Consider the following 23,698-nt stretch of genomic DNA (forward strand, 5'->3'; position numbering starts at 1 on the left):
ATGCAAGGAAAATTAGAGATGTCCTGGAAAAAATAAAGCAGCAAATAACAGCAGTGTCAAAGAAGATTAGCAGATACGAAGAAAGAATTACACAACACAGGCAGAATCTCCAATTCCAGTAGAATCAGAGACGTTTCTACCAAAGCATAGAAGGAGAAACTGCAAGAAACCTAGAAACACCAAATAAAGAAGAAACAGTGCAATTCTGGGGGAAATTATGGGACAATCCAATAGATTATAATAAAAAAGCAGGCTGGGTGAAAGAGGTCGAAAAATGTAACCAACAAATGCAAGATCTAATAACAACACCAGAATTAATAAGTGAAAGAGCAAAGAAAATTAAAAATTGGACTGCGCCAGGCGACAATGAACTCCATGGCTTTTGGCTTAAACACCTAACAAGCCTTCATAAACAACTATCAAAACAGTTCAATCACATTTTGCAAGGAGGTGATATTGAACAATGGCTAACAACTGGGAAAACTAATCTCATCATGAAAGACCCAGCAAAAGGTGCAGTTCCAAGTAATTATAGACCGATAACCTGTCTGCCAACCATGTTCAAATTATTAACTGGAATAATAGCAGATGAAGTGATGCAACACTTATTAACTAACAAACAGCTTCCAGTTGAACAGAAAGGAAATTGCCCGAACACCAGAGGCACAAAAGACCAGCTGCTGATTGACAAAATTATTTTAGAAAATTTCAAGAGAAGAAAAACAAATCTAAGTGTTGCATGGATTGACTACAAGAAAGCCTTCGACTCATTGCCTCACACATGGATACTAAAATGTTTAGAAATAACTGGTGTCAGCAAAAATATTCAGATATTTATTTAAAAAGCAATGAGCACGTGGAGTTCACAGTTAACAATCAATGGTGAGACACTTGGACAGGTTAGCATTAGAAGAGGCATTTTCCAAGGGGACTCACTATCCCCTCTGTTGTTTGTAACTGCCATGACTCCACTTTCACAAATACTAACCAAAACAGGCCTCGGATACCAAACATCTAAAACATCCAGTAAAATCAACCATCTGCTGTACATGGATGATCTGAAGTTGTATGGAAAGTCACAGTCATAAATCGAATCACTACTAAACACTGCTAAATCACAGCGATATAGCAATGGAGTTTGGACTAGACAAGTTTGCTGCATTAATAATGAACAGAGGAAAAATAACAAAAACAGTACTGCCCAATGGGAACAAGATCAAGAACCTGGAAGAGAAAGAATATTACAAATACTTAGGCATTCTCCAGGCTGATAACGCTGCACACACTGAAGTTAAAAGAAAAATTGGAAGTGAATACATCAAGAGAGTTAGAAAAATCCTAAAGTCCAAACTCAATGGCGGGAACATCATACAAGCCATAAACACCTGGGCTATACCTATTATCAGATACACTGCAGGAATAATAGACTGGACCCAGGCAGAGCTAGAGATGCTAGATTGTAAGACCAGGAAAATGATGACCATCAATCATGCTCTGCACCCCCGCAGTGATGTCGATAGGCTATACCTCCCTCGCAGCTCAGGTGGAAGAGGAATGCTGCAAGTCCATCAAACAGTCGAGGAGGAGAAAAGAGGCATTGAAGAATATATAAGGGACAGTGAAGAAGATAGACTGAAAATGGTCAATAACGAGAAACTATTCAACACCAATGAAACAAAGCAGGCCAACAAGAAAGAACAAGTCAAGAACCGAGCAGAAAAATGGAAAAATAAGCCACTGCATGGTCAATATTCACACAATATAAGTGGAAAATCAGACATCACCAAGACTTGGCAATGACTTAAGAATGGAAACTTGAAGAAAGAAACAGAGGGTTTAATACTGGCTGCACAAGAACAGGCACTAAGAACAAATGCAATAAGAGCAAAAGTCAAAAAATCAACAACAAAAAGCAAGTGCCACCTTTGCCTACCTTGTCATGCCTTTGTTTGAAGTCAGTCTGTGCGATCTTTTTACAACAGCTGATTAGGTGGTCCACTGTTTCATCTGCGTTTTTACAAAGGCGGCACTTGCTGTTTGTTGTGGATTTTCCTACTTTTTCTCTTATTGCATTTGTCCTTAGTTCCTGTTCTTGTGCAGCCAGTATTAAACCCTCTGTTTATTTCTTCAAGTTGACATTCTTAAGCCACTGCCAGGTCTTGGTGATGTTTGATTTTCCAGTTTTATTTGTGGTAAACCAGAAATTTGCTCACATAGGAGCAGGCAGTGTTTTAGATAAGTGTTTCCCAACCTTTTTCATCCTGATGCACACTTACATTTTAAAAAATTGGGGTATACTACTGCCCCCCCCCCGATCTTTTCTTTTGTGGTAGGCAAAGCTATTCCACAATTTTTATTTTATTTTTCCTAGCTCTTCTTCTAGTTCAGCCACATGTGTTGTTGCTAGGCAAAAATAGTGCAGGATTCCCCATGCCACCACAATTAACCATTAGCATGTTGACTCACTCCGAGTCAGCTCCAACAGTGTGGAGTTTAAACTGCCCACTTTGGGAGCTGATTTGACCCATAATGCTCCAGGAAAGACACATCCTCCTGTCCATTATGTGGCAAGTCAGCTCCAAAATCAGAATCTTAAACTTGCTGCTTTAGAAGGTGACTCAAAGGGAAGGAATAGGTTTTATTAAAAGAGCAAAGCACAATGGGTGGCTTCACAGTGCATGGCAACAACTGTGAGGCCACCAACTTCTGGTTCCCAATGAATGTGCACTCCTGGTGCAAGACACAAGTTCAATGCATTTCATGATGTGTAAACCCAGCAATTTCAAGTTGCGGAACAGCTCTTCTTCTGCCACCCAACATCTACCACTCCACTTCAAATATTGGTTAGGGATGTTAGGTGGCAGAAGGAAGTGCTGCTCAGCAAGCATGGGGGGTTCACACATCATGAAATGCACTGAACTTGCAGCTTTCAATGGGAACCAGTGGCTGGTGGTAGCTTGCTTGCTGTGATGTATGAAGCGACATAATAACTGGTTGCATTAAGAGAACTTAAAATTTTTAAGAGAAAAGAGGGGGAAGCAGAGGATGATGTAGTGAAGCTGCTTGCAGGAAAAATAGATGTACCAGTCCATCAACTGAGCAGGGGATTCAACCTCCAAGTTTTTCCTGCCACTGGATTTTCCTCAAATCCAAAATCCTATAAAAGATCTAGCCCCCCACCCTCAGACAGTGCTTGAATTTCCAGGCAATGCTGAAAGTTCTGGTTCACACTTAGAGCTTTGGCAGATCCATAGGAGTTGGGGCCCACACTGCTAACTACTGTTCAAGAACATCACCCCACCAGAAGATGATCTTGCCCTACACATTTTCCCTTTTTGAGCTGAAATCAGCAGGCTCCTGGTCCACGGCTGGGACTCTGGTTCACAGGATCCAGAATCATGGGAACCACTAGCTCTGAACATGCCCTGAGTGGGAAACATGTGCACTGCCTTGGTCATTCTTAGCATCCTGAGTTCCAGGGAACTTTCAGCACTGGGCTTACATGAGATTTTATCTTGTGTTTAGACAGAAGAGTCCAAGACTCCCTGAGTGAAAAACTCAGAGAATCCTTTCGAGGTTCAATTTCTTCCAAGGTGGTCTTGTCACAAGTTTCGTACTTGTGCCTGACAGCCTGGGACTTTCAGCACTCCCCAGATTTCTCTGGGTTTGTGTAGAGTTGTCTTGGATACGACATGTGCACCACATTACTTATTGTTGCCCTTTGCTGGGAAGACTTAAAGGTGGACTCCCTAGCATCCCTTGGCATCACATGAGATCAGAAGAACTCAGGAAATGTATATACAACTTTCTTATTTCTTCAGACTTTGGGGCTACTCACACGATTAGCAAAAATCGGGCTAGGAGAGCCTAGCCAGATTTTTGCTAATCATAAGAACCACCGGGCTCGGCTGCGAGCCCAGTGGTTCTTGAATGGCTAACCTGCTCAAGTAGTCCGCCCCTTAGCCTGAGTTTGCAGAGTGAGTGCTCTGCAAACCTAGGCTATTGGATCGTGAGTAGCCACGGCTACTCACGAGGAGACCCATAGAGGGGAGGCGAAAAGCCGCCTCCCGGCTCCAGGGGTCTCGTCAGCATGCCCTGCGTGCTCTCACAGGGCATGCTGGAGCTTGCGGGGGCCAATTGGCCCCCGCTCCCCCAAGCCCCTGCTGGCTCCGTCACAGAGCCGGCAATCGTGTAGGTGGCCAATCTGGCCACCCAGGGCTCCCTGCCTGATCATCTGCGGGGAGAGAAGGCTTAGCCCGCTCTCCCTGCAGTTTTGGAAAAAGTGGGTCTCACGGATCATGAGACCCACCTCCCAGTGTTAACTCCATTCCTCCTCCTTGCATATAACTGCTCTCCCTCCCTTTTCGGTTTGCTCACATTGTTGTTCCTGATTGCATTTGACTGCCTTACATGTTTGCCCACATTATCAGTCTTATTCTTGGTACTGGCTGCCAAGTACCCCTGTTTTGCACTGTGCTTATGTTATTTATTAAATTTCATTTTTGTTTTCACAGGTCTAGTCTCTCAGTCCATTGCTCCCTTGGGAATATCTAACACTGACATTTGCCTGTGTCTAGATTGCAATCTTTGATTATTGAACTTTTGCTAATTGGTTCCAGAACTAATTCCTCCAATTTAAGTAAAAGCATAGTAAAGACATAACCAGTGGTTGACACATACATATATGAGGCAAGTGTGGTAAGTTTCCTCTCTCAGTCCACAGAGAGAGGAAACTTACTACACTTGCTCATATATGTATGTGTCAACCACTAGTTATGTCTTTACTATGCTTTTACTTAAATTGGAGGAATTAGTTCTGGAACCAATTAGCAAAACTCCACAAGGCAAGTCCACAGCACAGTTAGTGTCCTTGCTTTGAGAGAGGGCAGAGCTCTTATTCCACATAATGTTGCAGAGAAAGCGAGCCAGTATTTGCCATCTTGTTAGTAGAGATTCTTCCAATCCCACATAACTGTAATGCATTCCATTATCCTGCCTCTAATTTCATTAATGAGTTATGGAAAACTGATTAAGTGTACTTAAGTATTGTCATATAAAATATTAAAGGAATCTGATGTACAGACTCTCAAATATTTATGTTCTAACCTCCAAAGGACTTCGGACATATCTGAAATTCTTCCTTGTCTTCTTGTGACATGCTATAACAACATGGCATCTTGACATACAGTACTGTAATAGCACAGCAGACAAATATGCTGGTGCAGTTTAAGAAGTGGGGTACTTCAGCTGCAAGTAAGCCAGTTTATGATTCAAGGTTTGCAGGGATAACACAAAAAATATTACAATCACCTTTTTAAAATGTGAAAAAAGGTTATTGCTCACTGAAAGAAACTATCACAAATATGGCTAACCCAGGAGTAAAGTGCAGTGCAGAATGTATTTTCACATTATGACTTTTTCTTTAATCTATCCCTGGTGCCCTTCATTATTAATTCAAAAGGTCAAAATACTTAATACTTGGCTGAGCTTGTAACACATAGCTGATGGTGTAACATGCAATAATAAAACTTAATACATTTATAGTGATTATGGTTGTCAGCACATTTTATTTCCATGGATTTGTTGACACAGCTTTTAATAGAAAAATGATGTCTATAAGCCTTTCTGCTAATTTATTTCTATACAGGACAAGTTAGCTAACTGAAATGAATTAAGATCGACTAAATATATTTGAATATATTAAATAATTGACAATTACAGAACTTTTAAAACACAATTTTAAAATTGACATTTTAAAAGGAAAATGCATACCCATAGCTATTAACGGTTTATGTTTCCACAGTCTCTTGAGGAGTAAGGATAGAAATATATTAAAAATAAACATTTCAGCACTGAGGTTTTGATTATTAATTTTATAATGTTTGATGATGATGCCAAAAATTTGCATTCAGTATGTTAAGATTATATGATAGTACACTTGAAATAGTTTGTGATTGCAAAGGCTGAATAATCGAGTCCTTAGCATATGAAATAGGGCAAGATATAAAAATTTCTTTAGTACATGAAATAGGGCAAGATATAAAAATTTGTTTATAAAGTCTGGCAGGACTATATTGCCATCTATTTCAGTATATGAATAAGGGCCAATCCAATCTCTTCCCTACCCTTACATGCAGTATTAGGAACATGCAGCAATATGCCTATGAATATAGCTTTCTGCACATAGGAAATGCTCGCAGGAGGGGAGGGTGCAGCTGAATATTGAGCAGAGTATGCAGGAGTGGAGACAGCAATATAGAAAGTGACTGGATTGTCCCGTTATCATAATATTCTGCTTCATAGAAATATAGCAACCATGACAAACTTATTTCATTCAGATTTGATGTAAACTTCATTAAGTTATGAAGTTAAGTTTATTAACATTAAGTTTATGAAACTTTATTAAGTTCATGTGAGCCAGCGTGGTGTAGTGGTTAGAGTGCTGGACTAGGACCGGGGAGACCCGAGTTCAAATCCCCATTCTAGCTGGGTGACTCTGGGCCAGTCACTTCTCTCTCAGCCTAACCTACTTCACAAGGTTGTTGTGAGGAGAAACTTCAGTATGTAGTACACCGCTCTGGGCTCCTTGCAGGAAGAGCAGGATATAAAATGTTAATAATAATAATAATAATAATAATAATAATAATAATAATAATACACCAGATATAACTGTAGTCGAGAAGAAAGAAAAACAAGTTAAAATAATCGACATAGCAATACCAGGGGACAGCAGAATAGAAGAAAAAGAAATAGAAAAAATCACCAAATACAAAGATCTACAAATTGAAATTGAAAGGCTGTGGCAGAAAAAGACCCAAATAATCCCAGTGGTAATTGGTGGCGGATGCAGTTCCAAAAGACCTTGAAGAGCACCTCAACACCATAGGGGTCACAGAAATCACCATCAACCAATTACAAAAAGCAGCTTTACTGGGAATAGCCTATATTCTGCGACGATATCTATAACAATTGACAATAAAATTCAGCCATCCCAGGTCCTTGGGAAGGACTCGATGTCTGGATAAAACAAACCAGTCAATAACACCTGTCTGACTGTGTAAACAAGAAATAATAAACCTATTCCGGAGGGTGGGGTGGAATCCTGTTTTTACTTATCAGTATCAGACTCTCTATTCTCTTCCCAAAGCATTTGCTGAAAACACATTTAGAGAAACTTAGAAGACGAATTCATCATAGAGAGATGCATGAAATAAATAAAATGTCAAGCCACATTAGAAATAACAGGGCATTAAAACAAAAACATAACTATAGAAACATAATATAAACAACAACAGAAAAAGATTCCTCAGATGGTGTAAGTATGGCGAGGGTTGACAGATAAAAAGAAAGCATGAAATAAAAACATAAAGCTTATTTTTAAATTAAGGAAGCAATGAAGATAAGATGAAAAATTAAAATTTGCTACACTCTAATGCTATAGTCAAGATAGTATGTATTGCTCTGCATGTTTCATTTACTTTTTGTAATTATATATCTGAAGCATTAGTATGCCTGAAGATATAAACAATGATTAGGGGCACAAACTTGGGCCTGTGTGCAATTCACAACAGCTAGGCAGTAGCAGGCAGAAAGCCAAGGCACTTGGTGATTGTAATTCAGCCTTCTTCATACTTGTATAGTATTAGCCTCTTAGTAGTTACTTTTGAAATTTTCTTTAGATTTTTGATCCCACTTATCAAGCAGTTGTTTGAGCAATGGAATCATTTAATGAAAATAATTGACAATATGGAGATAAAACTTGCTATATATGGAAAGGAAGACATGCTTTTCAGCTAACACCTGAGTAAAACATAGCAGAAAACAAAACAGAATGAAAAACCATAGTATTTTCTGCAACATGTACATGAAATTTAGCTTCCAACTATATATTCATTAGGGGTGTGCATGGACTGTAGTTCATGGACCAGTCCAAATTCATACTGGTCCGTGATCTGCAGGAGCGGTTTGAGGTGCCCTTGGGTGTGGGGTGGCGGAGAGAGGCACCTTTAACAGTAAAGAAGGAGGGCTTTACCAGCAGGGACGCCAGCGCAGTTCCATCACTCACCTGGTCTCTGTACAGGCATGGAGGCTATTTGGGTGGTCAGCAAAATTGCTTGTCCAGTAGATATTAATAATTTTGTTGTGGCATTTTCAGACTAATTTCTCTCCTCTATCTTTTTTGTATACTGCCTTCCACTTTATCTTATCTTCTGGATTGTAAATCTGTGGGCCGACATCTGATTTTGTTTTAAAAATAGTGTCCCAGCAAATTGTGTACTGCAAATTAAGTGTTCCTTGTATGTTTGCTATGAGCCCCTTTGAAAGAGAATGTTTGTGTGAAAAGTGGGATAGGGTAAATATGTAAGTAGGAAGTAGAATACATAAATATTTTTAAATATGATGGCTGATCTAGATGCCAGTGAAAAGCTGGGGAAGATCAACCTCCACAAGTGAAAATATAATAAACACTGCAGCTTCCCTAACTTCCTAGGATTTGCTTCAAGTTGCAGGTTTGTCTTGACCCCTATGCCTCTTGTCTTCTCAGTGATCAATCCTTCTGTAACTGAACTACTTTGGAGAATATTAGCTAAATTATTGTTTCTTTTGCAACAGGCAGATGTTGAGAGTAATTTTATAGTAAGGACAAAACAATTCACAACAAATGACATTTTTGACAGGGCTTTTTTGGCAATTTCATTTTTATTAGACTACTTTCCTTAAGGAAAGTAAGCTTATGAGATCAACCGGCTTTTTCTCTGTGTGTGTGTGTGTCCCTATCAACTTCACAATGCCTGGATCAATTTGAAACAAATTTGGTACACTTGTAGTGACACATAGGACCACCTCAACTGCATAGTTTGTAATGATTTCATCCACTCAAATTCAAGATGGTGGATGCATTGACATTTGAGGCACAAGTGAGCTAACCTGTGAACCATCTAACCAATTTAACCCAATTTGGAACAGTTGTAGGGACTCAAAGGAACACCTCAATGGTGCAGTTTGTGATGATGTCATCCAACCTAATTCAAGATGGTGGACACATGATCATTTGAGGCACAAGTGGGCTAACTCGCCTGTATGGTTTGAACCAAATTTGGTACAGTTGTAGGGACACAGAGGGGCACCTCAATGGCATAGTTTGTGATGATGTCATCCAACCCAATTTAGGATGGTGGAAGCATGAACATTTGAGGTGGAAGTGGGCTAACGTGACAATGGTAATTATCAATCAAGCTTATAGTAAATATAAAGTAGGCAGATTAGTTCTTACCAGAACTTGTTTAAAAATATTTCTGCATCATTTGCTTGGGATAGATCACAGATGCATTTGTGACTGGCAAGTTCATAATAAGAGTAATAAATAGTCATGACAGAACTGATTTTACCAACTATTAATGGAACAATAATGGAAAATGTTTGAACATTGTTGTGCCAATAATATAATTGTATTGTCTTATTGCGCTGTGCTGGAAACTATTCTTAATATCCCTCTTGATTTAAATCAAGGTTAGCTAGTTGCTGACCATGCAATGGTCAGCAAATTTTTGTGGTCATGCAAATGGCCTCCAAGCATCCGTGCAAGGAAGAACCATGCTGCGCTGGGCTGCTGAGGGGAGCACTGAGGTTCTGAGGAGCTGCCACCATTGGAATCGGTAAGCACCTACTTTTAAAGGTGCCCTCTTACTGCCTCCCCTCCTGCTTTTAGATGGCTTTTCATGGGAGGATTCTCCTTTGCTTGCAAAGGCAAATCCTCACCACATACCACTTTACAAGCATAGCCCTCAGACCATCGAATTGGGTTGAACCGGTTCGATTGAACAGACTGAAGAGGACGGTCAGTTCGATTAAACCAGTTTGTAGACCAGCAGTTCAGTTTGAATTTGGTCTGAATTCAAACTGAACCGCAAAAATTGGTCCATGCACACCCCTATTAGAGGATGTCAGCTGCAAATAAGTTATGATTTTAATGCGGTCTACTAACCTGGAAACCTCCATGAGCATAATTATAGTGGTGTGATGAAGGGTACCCATCCCAAGCACAAAGTAAGTATCAAAAAATAATATGGCATTTGCAGTTCTTAAAATACTGTTAAATTACACTACATTTCAAGTTTGGAATAATATAATGTATTTTAAGAATAGTATATGAGGTCACATATCAGATTCCCAGGAGATTTAGTGAAGGCAGCATATCAGGCAGAGTGGCACTCTGGTAGTTTCTCATTGGCTATCTGCCTGTAGCCCAGTACAGTAATGCACATTTTCAGACACAAAATATTACTGATAACTACAGAAATGTAGTTACAGTCCTGGGAACCTTGCAAATTTGCGGAAGCTCACTCATCCTATCAAATACATATCATGTACATAAACATAAACCAGCCAATGTTAAGTTAAACATTTATACTGAGTCAGACCTATTGTTCTATCCAGCTCAGCACTGGTTACTGACTAGCAGCAGCTTTTTATGGGTTTCAGACAGAGGTATTCCTCAGTCCTACCTGGAGATGCTAAGTATTGAACCAGGAACCTTTTGTATACTAAGCATGTGCTCTTCCAGTGAGCTGCAGCCTTTTCCATCTTTAAAAGGTAACTTTTAGTTAGATAGGCTTTCAAACTTTAGAACCTTGTTTCCTTGAAAAAAATTCTAGATTCCTTACATTTCTTGTAAGCCTTTCTACCAGTATTTTGACTGCAAGGAATGTAAGAAAATATATGAACATTTTAGATTTTCATTGAGTATATCCTACCTCCTGAAGGTGGAAGGAAGTTCCTCACAGTAACTTCTTAGACCTCCCAAGCCATTCCTGATGATTGAAGGAACTGGCAGGATGGGATATAAGAAAGAGCAAAGGAGAATTCCCCCAAACCAAATCAAATCAAACCGAACCCAAACCAAAACCCTTGATTGTTAATGGAAGGTAAGATACTGTACTTGAGCTTAGCGTTGTGGAATTCCCTCCTTCTTCCAATGCTGCCTGATTTAAACCCTTCAAACAGTACTTTCTATATATAGTTCAGAGTTATAACTATTATGGATGCATGAAAGTTTCGTCCAGAACTAATTCTTTTTAAATATGCTGTTAGCATATTTAATTTAATTTAATGCTTTAACTATGCAGTTTAAATATGCTACTAGCTGCATAATTTATCACATCCAATCATAAGCAGAATATTCTAGTCGTCAGTCAACAGTAAAGATGATTCTGTGATTGTGCAGCATCTGTAGAAAATTAACTTTAAGAAGCAGATTAAGATAGAAATATTATCAAGAGAATGCCGAGAATTCTACCTCAGAGAAACTTCTAGGCAGACTCCTGAAGTATATACCCTTGCCAACCACGGTTTTACCAACCACCCTTTTGAGTATATGTGAATGAGAAATTGTGACAGGTCTTGTCAACGGTGACCCAAGTATCCATGGTTGGCAAGGTTATTTTTAGTGATTTTGAGAGGGGTTTCAGCAATTTGGGGCAGTCAGAGGTTCGATCTGCTCATTCCTCTTGCTGACCTTGCTATCCCTTGCTGATATAAAATGCCTCTGAGTGATTTTGGGGGGTTAAAAACATTTCCAGAGGTTCGATCTGCTCATTCTTCTTGGTGATTCTTGGCAATATTACAGATTTTTTTGTGATTTTTAGCATTTTTTGGTATTTTTTCCTTTATTTTTAGGTCTCTTTGTGGTAGCAGTTCCCCTAACCCACTGTTTCCCATAGACTGTAATGCCTCACCAACTACGAATTTTGTTGGGGTTTGTGATTATTTAGCAAAACATGAAGGAAGCTACCCTCCAGTTACAGAGTGCAGAGTTTAGTTGTTGCCACTATTTAGAGTAACACGCATGGAGATCACTGTAGAGTCTAAACTAAATTGATTTATTGGTGAAGTACATTTGAGATAGGAAAGACCTATCCTATCTATCAGCTACATAATGAATAGTGTGTGTGTGGGGGAGAGAGAGAGAGAGAGAGAGAGAGAGAGAGAGAGAGAGAGAGAGAGAGAGATGTTTCCATTTTCTCTCTAGGAGGAAAGGAAGAAGACTGACTCACTACAGGAACTATCTGAGGAGTCAAAACAGGGGTCATAGAGTAGAACAAAGCAGGGACAAGTAAAGGAGGCCCTCACTAACTACCTCTACTCCCAATGCCCTTAGTGGTCATTAGGATAGTTGCTGCAAAAGGTCGATGCACGCAGGGCCAGCGCCAGACTATTTTGTGCCCTAGGCAAAGCTAAGTATTTATACACACACCCCAAAATTTCAACTTTGATTTGTGCCATATGTGTGTCTACACCGCATGGGACTGCAGGAAGCAGCACTGCAGTCCCACAGAGCTGTTTCTAAAATGAGCACCTTCAGGGGGGAAATGGCGGGGCAGGGGCAAGTAGGTAAGAAGCTCCTTACCTGCATCTTAAAGGTGCCCCTTCTTGCCCTGCAAGGGAGTGAACGGACTGTGCACATCTCCAGTACTGAACCAGTATCTGCCTAGGGTCCTTATAGTGTTACCACAGTTATATGTATGTATTAAAAAATAAAAAATAAGAACATAACCTGAAAACAGCCACCTTACAATGCTACAAGTAGACCTTCTCCATATAATAAGAAATGTATAAACATATGCCACTGTTGTTATGTAATGAAGCACAGAACAATAGTTAATGCACTCTTGCACCTCATTTAAAGCATGCCACAATTTTATTTGCTGTCTGTCAAACTTGTTTTAAGCTTCTTTTATTATGCCTGGAAATGCTGCCTCTTTGTTATGTTGTCTGCTTCTTTAATATGCCTGGAAATACACACTCAATGTTTTCACTTTCCTTGTACTGAACATATGGGATCCTTTGGTTTAAAAAGCAAGGAAATCAATTAAAGTAAAACATATTTGGTTTACAGGGATAGTTAGTTATACTTGATATCCAGTCTTAGACAGTATACTGGCTCACAAAATCATAACCATGGAAACACCATTTGGCTAGAATTGTGGCAGGTAGAGGATGCTCCAATCCACGACCAGCTTAGGCTGGTAGCAACCGCAAAAGCTTGTTCCCACCAAACTGCATTTGGTAACATGTGTCTCATGAGAATATGAGTGCTGCCATTTCTTTTACTAATAGTGCTAACTATAGTTGCCTACTGAAATAATGGCATTCACTATATGCTCAGAGGCACATATTAGAAAATTCTTTTTAGTGTGATCAAATTTAGCATACATGTGGGGAGAGAATCACCAAGGAGGTCTAACACAGACACTTTGAATTTCAGAAGAGGAAACTGCTCTAAAATGAGGAGTATGGTGAAAAGAAAGCTGAAAGGAAAAAAAGTCACTTCGCTCCAAGATGCATGGAATTTACTCAAAACCACAGTACTAGAAGCCCAGTTAGTCTGTATGCCCAAAAGGAGGAAAGGTACCACTAAGTCCAGGAGATGCCAGCATGGTTAACAGGTAATGTCAAGGAAGCCATAAAAGGGAAGAAGACTTCCTTCCAAAATTGGAAGGCCTGTCCAAATGAAGAGAACAGAAAGGAACACAAACTCTGGCAAAAGAAATGCATGGTGACAATAAGGGAGGTGAAAAGAGAGTTTGAGGAACATTTAGCTAAAAGCATCAAGGGGAATAACAAAAACTTCTTTAAATGCATTAGAAGCAGGAAACCTGCCAGGGAGGCAGTTAACCATTAGACACTGAGGGAGTGAAAGGGATTATTAAGGAGGATATGGAGGTTGCAGAGAAGCTTTGCGTCCATCTTCACGGCAGAGGATACTGAGTATATACCTGTTCCTGTAACAGGCTTTTCGGGGATGGAGGCTAAAGAACTGAGTCAGACAGAAGTGACAAGAAATGATGTTCTAAACTGTCTGGGAAAATGGAAAACTAGCAAACCGCCAGAGCCGGATGGCATCCATCTAAGAGTCCTCAAAGAACTCAAATGTGAAATTGTCAACCTCTTTGCTAGATATATATAACGTAATCCCTGTAATCAGTCTCTGTAACGGAGGACTGGAAAGTCGCAAATGTAAAACCGATTTTCAAAAAGGTATCCAGGGGCAATCTGGAAAATTACAGGCCGGTTAGCTTAACGTCAGTTCCAGGCAAATTGGTGGAAAACATCTTCAAGGACAAAATTGTAAAACACATAGAACAGGCCCTGCTGGGAGAGAAACAGCATGGTTTTTGCAAAGGTAAATCTTGCCTCACCAATCATTTGGAGTTCTTTGAGAGTGTCAACAAGTATGACACAAGGTGATCCAGTTGACATACCTGGACTTCCAAAAAGCTTTTGACAAAGTTCCTCATCAAAAACTCCTGAGAAAACTTAGCAGTCATGGGATAAGGGGACAAACAAGTACATGTGTGGACTGCTAACTGGTTGAAGGATAGGAAACACAGGGTAGGTATAAATGGAGCATTTTCACAATGAAGGGAAGTAATAAGTTGTGTCCCCCTGGGATCTGTACTGGGACCGGTGCTTTTTAATTAATTTATAAATTTATTTATTTATTTATTTGATTTCTATACCACCCTTCCAAGAATGGCTCAGGGTGATTTACACAGAGAAATAATAAATAAATAAGATGGAACCCTGTCCCCAAAGGGCTCACAATCTAAAATGAAACACAAGATAGACACCAGCAACAGTCACTGGAGGTACTGTGCTGGGGCTGAATAGGGCCAGTTACTCTCCCCCTGCTATATACAGTATAGAGATAGAGATAGTGCTTGCCCTGGGGTTAGTAGTAGTTGTCTATGTACCTTGGATGCCCCAAAAGGGAAGGCTTGAGTATAGAAAAGTAACAGACCCCAGAGGGCTGTCTCCTTGACTAACCACCTATGATAATTATTCACAAGGTAACCTCCTCTAGGTAGGTTCCCCTACTAATATATAGGCCCTCATTCATATTTCCGCAGGAGGAAGGATGGGCTCCGATTACGGTGAAAAAGAAACCTTCACAGGTAAGACCGATGTTCCTGTTTCCACCATAATCGGAGCTTGTCCTCTAATCTAGGGACGTACCCAAGCTAGACCAGAGACCAGAGAGTAGCCTGGGTGGGATGCAGAAGTACACTAGATGACCTGTTGGAGCACCATGCGGCCTAGTGCTGCCTGTGCTGTATGGAGCAATGAGATCCTGTAATGTTTGATAAATGGGGTAACCGATGACCGATGATGTGGATGCACTTCTTGTTGAGTGTGCGGTAATGCTCTGCGGTACCAGGACTTCCAACATATTGTAGGCCAGGATGGTGGTGTCTCTGATCCATTTTGCAAAAGTGGCCTTTGACACCTTGTTTCCCAGTGTAGTGAGATTGAATGATATGAAGAGGGATTCCAATTTTTGGAACACCTTTGTCCTTCGTATATATATGTGCAAGGCTCTTCTTACATCCAGGGTGTGCCATGTTTTGGTAGGAGGCGTTCTCCTCCACTATTCTGGTACAAAAATAGAACTCATATACAATACAGAAGGAAGGTCTGTTGCTCCACCTCATCTCTTCCCATACACTGCAACCACACAGCACCCTGCTGTTGTTGCCGAGGCGGCAGCCAGAGATGCAGCTGGCAGCAGGCTGGGGTGTGCTCCAATAGGGAGCATTGCCTGCAGAGTGTTTGGTTCAACCAAATGGGATGCTGGACTAGATGGGCCTTGGGCCTGATCCAGCAGGGCTGTTCTTATGTTCATGACCTTGTAGCATTGTCAAGCCAAAAAACATGAACCTACACCACACACATGCCCCCTGCACACTCCAGTGGGTCGTGGGTACATACCCTAGTCTCACCCAATCCAATGGCACCCTCACCCAATCCAATGGCAACATGTTCCCCCCTGCACATCCCAATTTCAGTCCCATATTGGTGCAGTGAGCCCTGGGATTCCCACGAACCAGTCTCTGCTGCACAGGGTACATTGTGACCATATCACCCTTGGGGACTGTTGGGAGTGGTTACCTGTCATGCAGGTACCCATCAGTCACACCACATACAAATGGGGAAGCTGCAGGACCTCCAAGATGGGATGTTGTGAGAGGGTGCACAGGGACTCCCTTATGTCTCCCTTATGAGGAGAGCTGGCCCTGTGGTAGCAAGCATGACGTCCCCATAGCTAAGCAGGGTCTGCCCTGGTTGCATATGAATGGGAGACTTGATGTGTGAGCACTGCAAGATATTCCCCTCAGGGGATGAAGCCGCTCTAGGAAGAGCAGCCGGTTTCAAGTTCCCTCCCTGGCTTCTCCAAGATAGGGCTGAGAGAGATGCCTGCCTGCAACCTTGGAGAAGCCGCTGCCAGTCTGTGAAGACAATACTGAGCTAGATAGACCAATGGTCTGACTCAGTTTATGGCAATTTCCTATGTTCCTATGTTTCCTATGTTCCTATGTCAGAACCCACCGGCTGCATGCTTGCAGCTTTTAGGAGCTAGGGACTGCATGGGGAGGCAGGTATAGGTGGATGTGGCCAATGAAGGTAATATGGTGTGCTGACAGTCAGCTTCTGCCAATGGTGTCGGGGCTTGGGGAGCACTGAGTGTACTTTGGAGGCTAGTGCATGCCATACTGATGGCCACTCCGGGCTAAGGCATCTATAGTAGCTGTGGATGTGGCTTGTGCCAGGAGCCCAGATAGGCACATGACCCTCCATTTCACATGACTGAACGATCAGGGTAGGAGGGCTTTGCTCTACAGTCTTGGTAAATAGCTAGCTACAGAAGCTGTATAGCCCTGCCTCGAGCAACCTGGGCCAGAAGGAAATCCATGAGTTCTGGTGATCATTCAAATCTGGGTTATCCACCTCCTAACTTGACGGCACAACTTTACCTTTACCTTGATTTTAATGGCCATGTGACCTTCTATAGATTTTTTTTTCTTCCACTGAGACAACATGGTATTATAGGCAAAGGGGAGGTATCGCTGAAGTTACAGATTTATTTTAGTTGAATGAAATAAAAGTTTATACATTCTGATATTGTCTTGGTTCACTGCTTGTCAGGGTCTCTTCCTGAGGTCCCTCTCAATTCCAGAGAGGTGCTTTGTTTTTATTTTTCTATGACAGTTTAGTCTCCAGGTTCTGGGAATTCATTCAGTTTTTACTTCCCCTCTTTGCCACCATATAAATTATTGTTACCCTGCTTTCGGTACTCAGCACCTTTGGCTGCGTTGCCTCGCAAGTGTAGATTAGGCGTATATGTTCAGGATATAAAATGAAACAAATCTTTAGGTATAAAATGAAAACAAGAATAAGTTTATTATTTACTGATTAGAATAAAGATCTCTGCAAAGCAGGGCACACAAGCTTCTCTACCAAGTTACTAGGTACATCTGCTGTTCAGCTTTTGGAGTCTTTCTTTTCATCTGGATAAACTGTAACATATAGGCTGAGATTACTGGGACAGAGGTAATTAAAACTGGGTTTGTAAACTTAGTGAATTCTTCTAGACTTTCATGTCTGTTACTAGGAGCTGCCCAGAACACTGTGGCTTCTCCAGCCTCCACAAATTCACCATTCAAGTTCCACACAACCCCTTCATCTAGACCCCCCCACTCCACTCCCCCATTCGCAGCCACCCCACTTGCAGCCATCCCCTCACCTTACAGTCTCTCTCAGCCACCCCTCTCCTCCACTCCCCCACTCTCAGTCACCCCATTCACAGCCACCCCTCTCATCCCCTCCACCATTTTCAGCCACTCCACTCAAAGCCACTCCTTCATCCACTCCCCCACTTGCAGCGACCCTTCCCCTACTTGCGGCCACCCCAGTCGCAGCCATCCCCTCCCTTCCACCACTTTCAGCCACCCACTCACAGCCACCATCTCCTCTCCACTCCCCCACTCTTAGCTACCCCACTTGAAGCCACCCCCTCTCTTCCACTCCCCTATTCTCAGCCACCTCACTCATAGACACTCCCTCCCCCTCACAGCCACAATCACAGCCACCCCTCTCCTCCCCACCCCCACTTTCAGCCACCCCACCCACAGCCACCATCACCTCTCCCCACCCCTTCTCAGACACCCCCTCTCCTCACCTTCACCACTTTCAGCCACCCTACTCAGAGCCACCATCTCCCCTCCCCCCCCACTCTCAGCTAACTCTCTCCTTCCCTTCCCCGCTTTCAGCCACCCCAATCACAGCCACCCCTCTCCTCTCCACTACCACTTTCAGCCACCCCACTTGCAACCACCTCCTCTCCCCCACTGCCCTACCCACAGCCCCCCCTCCACTCCTGCACTCTCAGTCACCCCACCTCCTCTCCTCCACTCTCTCAGCTCACCCAACTGCCACTTACTCCCTCAGCTCCAACTGCCGGCCTCTGATGCCCTGCCAGGTCTCCTCATGAGGAGGATGGCCAAGTCGGGGTGGGAGAGAGTACTGAGGGCCATCCGTGCAGCCTGGATGGGAAGCCCTGGCTTGGCCGTCCTCCTCACGAGGAGACTCAGCAAGGTGTCAGAGGCCGGCAGTTGGATCGGAGAGAGTGAGCTGTGGCTGGGTGAGCTGAGGGAGTGAATGAGTGAGCAATGCCAGTGCTCTTTCTTTGGCCCTCCTGCTCCTCCTTGGCAGCAACTGCCCCTCCATCCGCTCCTCAGCCTCCACCTCCATCCTCTCTCTCTCTCCCACCTGAGTGTTGTCAGAACTTTCCCGAGATGTGCCATGTACCACGGGATTTTTTACATATGTCCTAAGGCTTTTATATATGAAGCTCCACCTCCCCCCCCCGAACCTTTCTCTCCTGGTTACTAGGGTAACACACTCACTTATCAGCTCCTATATACATCCCATCACACTACTGAAAAGTAGGGTTGTTGGCTTGCTTGGTTACAGATCTGTTACATTACAGTTTACTGTATTTTTACCCTCCCACACATGAGGCATATTACAGCCCACATAAGGATCTTCTTATAAAAACTGTTTCTCTTCACAGTTTTTACAGCTGATCCAGTCTTTATACTTTTGTGTCACATAACCAAACACAGTTATCCCAGTCTCTTCCCATGTAGACTGTTCTTGCCAACTCCACACATTAACTGAACTTTTTCAAACTGCCATTCACTCTTTCTCTCTACCACCCACTAGGGATTTCCCACCCTGGCATCATTAGGATTTTTCTCTGCTGGTCCAGCTAATATGAAGACTAACCCCTTCCTCACCAAAGTAAATGCTAAACATAACACAGTGTCGCTATAGCAGTTTCTATCCAAACTTATTCCATCACTGTGGGGAAGAAGAATACACTCTAAGTACAGTGAGTGTGAAATTTTACAAGTGTCTGTTTCCACATATTTCTGAAAAAATGTTTTCTACCATGTTGGGAATTATAATTTTATTTCTGCTTGTAAAATGTCAACTGCTAAGGACATGAATTGGTTTAGAGTTCCTTTAACTTGTACAATAGGTTTGCAAAACTTGGTTATTTAATTGTAATATAACTTTTTTACTCGTCTAGTAACTAGCCAACATGATTTATGTTTGGGACAAAATGAATCAAAAATAAATTAATATATTCACATTTGAGGCAACTACCTCTTGTGTTCAGTAGAAAATATGTATTTAAACTTTCTAATTAATGTTAAGAGATTCATAACTCAGTGATATAAACTGTAGAGCTTTTACATAAATAACTGTATCTGTTTTCAAAATAGCTGGAAATGTCCTCATGATCCTTATGGATGTATACCAGATCACATGAGGACAAGAGAGTGACTCTCACGGACTCAGTATTAGGCGACTCAGAGTAACACAGAGATATATTGGTTTCACCAAACAAAAACAACAACAACAACAAAAACTGAAGGGTGGGGGGAACCTCAAGGGGACTAAAACCTCCCAAAACTATTGCAATGACTTGATGGAATGGAATATTTGTGGACTCAGTGCACATTTAACAGACAACCAGGTGGATGGAGCTTGGCCACTAGAACTCAGTGGTGAGGAAGGAGGGCCTGAACAAAAAGAGTGGGCAACTTCCCACCTTGAAGAATAGTCCCTCAAGACAGTCACAACCCCTGCTTCTGAGAAGGAATAGTGTCTAAAACTCTTTTGCTTTCTCACTAGCCATTTCACAGCTTTGTGTTTTTGAGGGGGAAGGGAGTTGGCATATTTAAACTCTTGGTGGTGTGTGTGTGTGGGGGTGTTAAGCCCCCCCCCCACATAACATAAAGATAACTGCATGTGTGTGAACTCTCCTGAGGAATGGAGGGAAAGTTGCACATGTAATCTGTTAATCTACTGATCACTGTATGTGCACATGCACACAGAGCTCATTCACACAATCAAAGCTATTCTAAAAAGCAGCAAAAACTGGGCCAGGGAAACGGAGCCCAGCCCAGTTTTTGCTGCTTGTGAGAACTGCCAGGAGCTGCGGCTCTCAGCGGTGGTGACGGTGCAGAGGTGAGCCCTCTTAGGAAGCCCGCTGCCTAACCCAGATTTTGAGTACGAGCATGCACAAACACTGGGTTAACGTATCATATGTCAGCTGTGGCAGGCACCCTCAGGGGGAAGGAGAGGGCTCCCAGAAATGCACTGCACACTTGAGTGGTACATCAATGGGGCTCCAGGGCGAGGGGCTCCATGTGATGGCACTTCCCTTTGCCTGACCCCCAGAGCTGCTGGGCAAGGCACGACCTGGGCGGCCCGCAGGAGAGTCGCCACTTGACTGGGCGGGTGATCCATACACCCAGGGAATGGTAAGGGATCATCTGCAGGGAGGGTCGGGTAAACCTACTCTCCCCACAGACCTTGAGAAAGCTCTTCTCACTGATCATGAGAAGAACTTCAATGTCTGCGTTCTACCCAGGTTTGGGAGCTGTGTGTGCTCCCAATTTTTGGTTGTGTGGAAGCAAGGTAGGAGGAAAACCTGGGTAGGTTTTCCTACCTTGCTTCCACCACACAATCACTTCTACCAAGGTTTTCCTCTTAACTTGCTTCCACACACCGAAAATTGGGAGCACCCAAACAAATCTCCCAAACCTGAATAGAACACAGTTTTTGATTGTGTGAATAACCTCATACACTCACACAATATTCATTAGATACAGCCTGTACCTCAATTCTTTTTCATTTATATCTATGTAAACCGCTTTGGGAACTTTTGTTGAAAAGTGGTGTATAAATATTTGTTGTATTCGTATTCATCACTACAACCTCAGCAAATATTGATGAAAACATTAAACTGAACCCTCACCAACCATTAAATCTTTAAACTTTAGGGCCAGATGAAAGAGAGCTAGGACTGAGCACCAATTCCTGCCCTACAAAAGAAATCCAGAAATCAGGGGAGGAAATATGCATATGAATTAAGACCCAACTTATAGTACAGACTAGGGGTGTGCAAACAGGTTCAAGGTTGAACAGGTTTGACCTCAAACCTGATTGGTTCGATGGTCTGGTGCTGGACCAAACACACACCCCAGTTAGGTTTGGCGCTAGATCAAACATGCCCAACGATTTGAGGGTGTTCACAAATTAAAATAAAATAAAATATGTCCGCCTCTCCAGGGCTCACTAGCACAGCTGCAGTGGGAGGCCCTCTGGAAGTGCCTCCTCCCTAGGTGGCCTCCGAAATTGCTCCCCTCACCCATTTCAGGCCCGTTTCGGGCCTTTCTGATAGCACAGTGACCATTTTGCAGGTTGCTGCACATGCACACAGGCACTTTGTATGCCTGGGGTCATGGCTGCTGCATGCTCAGAGAGGTCCAAAATAGGCAGGGGGAGGCCAGTGGTGGGGGAGGAACTGCCAGAGACCCCCCTGCAGCTGCAGAAACCCTGTGTGCCATCAGTGACAGTAAGTCCACCCGCCCACACACACATTAATGTCTCTAGAACCCTAAACTGACCCAGGGATTTGGCTCGACCTGGGCCACTTTGATGATGAACCAGTTTGAGGTCGAGCCGGTTTGCACATCTCTACCAGGCAGAAGCTAGCCTACAGTTCAAATCAGTCCTGTTTGCAAAGAGCATGCTAGGTTCACAACCCACTATATAGGGTGACCTCCTATGCTGTTGGTAAAATGATGACACACATGTTCTGCGATCTGTGCCCTTGCAGAAATGATGCTGTGGAGCTCAACCAATGGCTTGTCTTGCAGTCGAATATGTGCAGAGGGTTGAACAATTTCCACTGCTCTCCCATCTCTCCAAAAGTGCTTTTTAGCTTCCAGAAATATGTTCTAGGAGGTGGAGTTTACACAACCCTCAGGAACATATTTCTGCAAACCAAAAACCCCCCAAAATAACAACTTCTGTGGAGATCAGCAAAAATTGTTTGCCCCTCACCCTTCATTTGTGCTTGACTGTGGGATAAGCCTTTGGCTGAGCACTGTAGTGGCTGAGGACACAGCTCTTGCTCTATCCTCCAAACACTACAGAACATGTTAGACACTAGCTTTGAAGGGTAATTCAGTATGAAAAGCGTCTACCAGAGCTTCATGTTACTGTTCAACATAATGACGGATAACAAAAGCTAAGCGTTCTGCTTAGAGATTCAATCCCTCACATAGGCGGAACTGGGGGGGCAGGCAGGGCACGTGCCTTAGGCACCACTGAGGTGGGGGCGCCATGCCAGTTCCTGCCACCCCCACCCCATTGCCCACCTGCCCAGCCCCAGGGCCCCTCAGCCACTTGTCTCCAGCTCCGGCCTAGGATCGGAGCAGCCTGCAAACTGCAGAGCTCTTCTCTCCCTGCCTCTCAGCTGATCGGCGGGTGGGCGGGGCTTCCAGAGAGGCCTCCGAGTAGGCCTCCCTGAAGCCTGAACTCGGCAGGCCCCAGCAAGCCAGGAAGGAGGCTGGCAGAGCTCCCTGCAGCAGACCAGACCATCCCGCACAGCTTTTGCAAGGTAGGCTGTGAATTCCTTTTTGTGGCTACCCCTGTATATAGGGATCTGCTTGCCACAGGGCTTTGATATGGGTGGTGGGGCGAGTCTGAGAAGTCTCTGAGTATTTAATTTAAAACAGACTGAAAAATGTGCTGGCTTTAAAAATAAAAACTATCTAAGGCCTATAAGTGGCTTGTTTCATGTCAGAAAATTACAAAAACTTCTGAACAAATATGTATTTATTCATTCATTTATAAATGCACTTATGTTCAAGTTGTTTTGCAACCCAGAAGGTCTGAGTGAGAACTGTGAAGCATGTGTTGTGCTTTTATTTTATTTTATTTTTCTTGTGTGTGAACTGCTCTCCAATAACTTGCAGGGACTTCAGGGTAAATCTGGCCAACATGTGAATGCAGCACCTCCATTCCAGAGGAGATGTGTGTTAAAGGGCTTTAAAAGCCTCGTGTGAAAAACCTCCTCGAATCAAACTTTACTGAATTTGTTCAGAATTCTGAGAAAATAAACACAGGCTCACCCTGCATGGTTGAAAGTCTCCTTTCCTAATCTGCAGCGAGGGGGCCATTTTAATAATTAGCATTGCTAGTGTGTTCTAGGCATTAAAAGTAGCACAAATATATAGTACTCAGTGTCTATCACTATATACTGTGAAGTGTGCATGTGTGTATTCAGTGAAATGCATTTCCAGGCAGCATACTTATTTTGAAATATCAGACTTAAGTCCCTGGGGGCCTGGGATGTGTGGAGGCCCTGGACTTTGAGGGGCTGGGGGCCCCTTTTAAAATCTCATCTTGGCCCATTCCAACCTTGCTATGCCCCTGGCGGTCACTACACATGGGTTTCTGCACAACACCTGCACAGAAGAAACTTCCATGTAGAAAA

General features: G+C 42.9%; 1 protein-coding gene across 3 annotated transcripts in view; it reads right to left on the minus strand.

The window, feature by feature from the left end:
- VEGFC (vascular endothelial growth factor C) overlaps positions 1 to 23,698 on the minus strand; it is an 86,444-nt gene that overhangs the window by 40,635 nt on the left and 22,111 nt on the right. The window contains exon 1 of one of the 3 annotated variants that reach the window (XM_053258633.1): positions 18,744 to 19,132. The exons of the other annotated variants lie outside the window; for them this stretch is intronic. The gene's annotated coding sequence lies outside the window, so the exon portion shown is untranslated. Of the gene's footprint in view, positions 1 to 18,743; positions 19,133 to 23,698 lie in introns of those variants that run through there. 3 annotated transcript variants of the gene reach the window in all.

This window comes from Hemicordylus capensis, chromosome 5 (assembly GCF_027244095.1).
Source record: "Hemicordylus capensis ecotype Gifberg chromosome 5, rHemCap1.1.pri, whole genome shotgun sequence".
Classification (NCBI taxonomy): Eukaryota; Metazoa; Chordata; class Lepidosauria; order Squamata; family Cordylidae; genus Hemicordylus; species Hemicordylus capensis.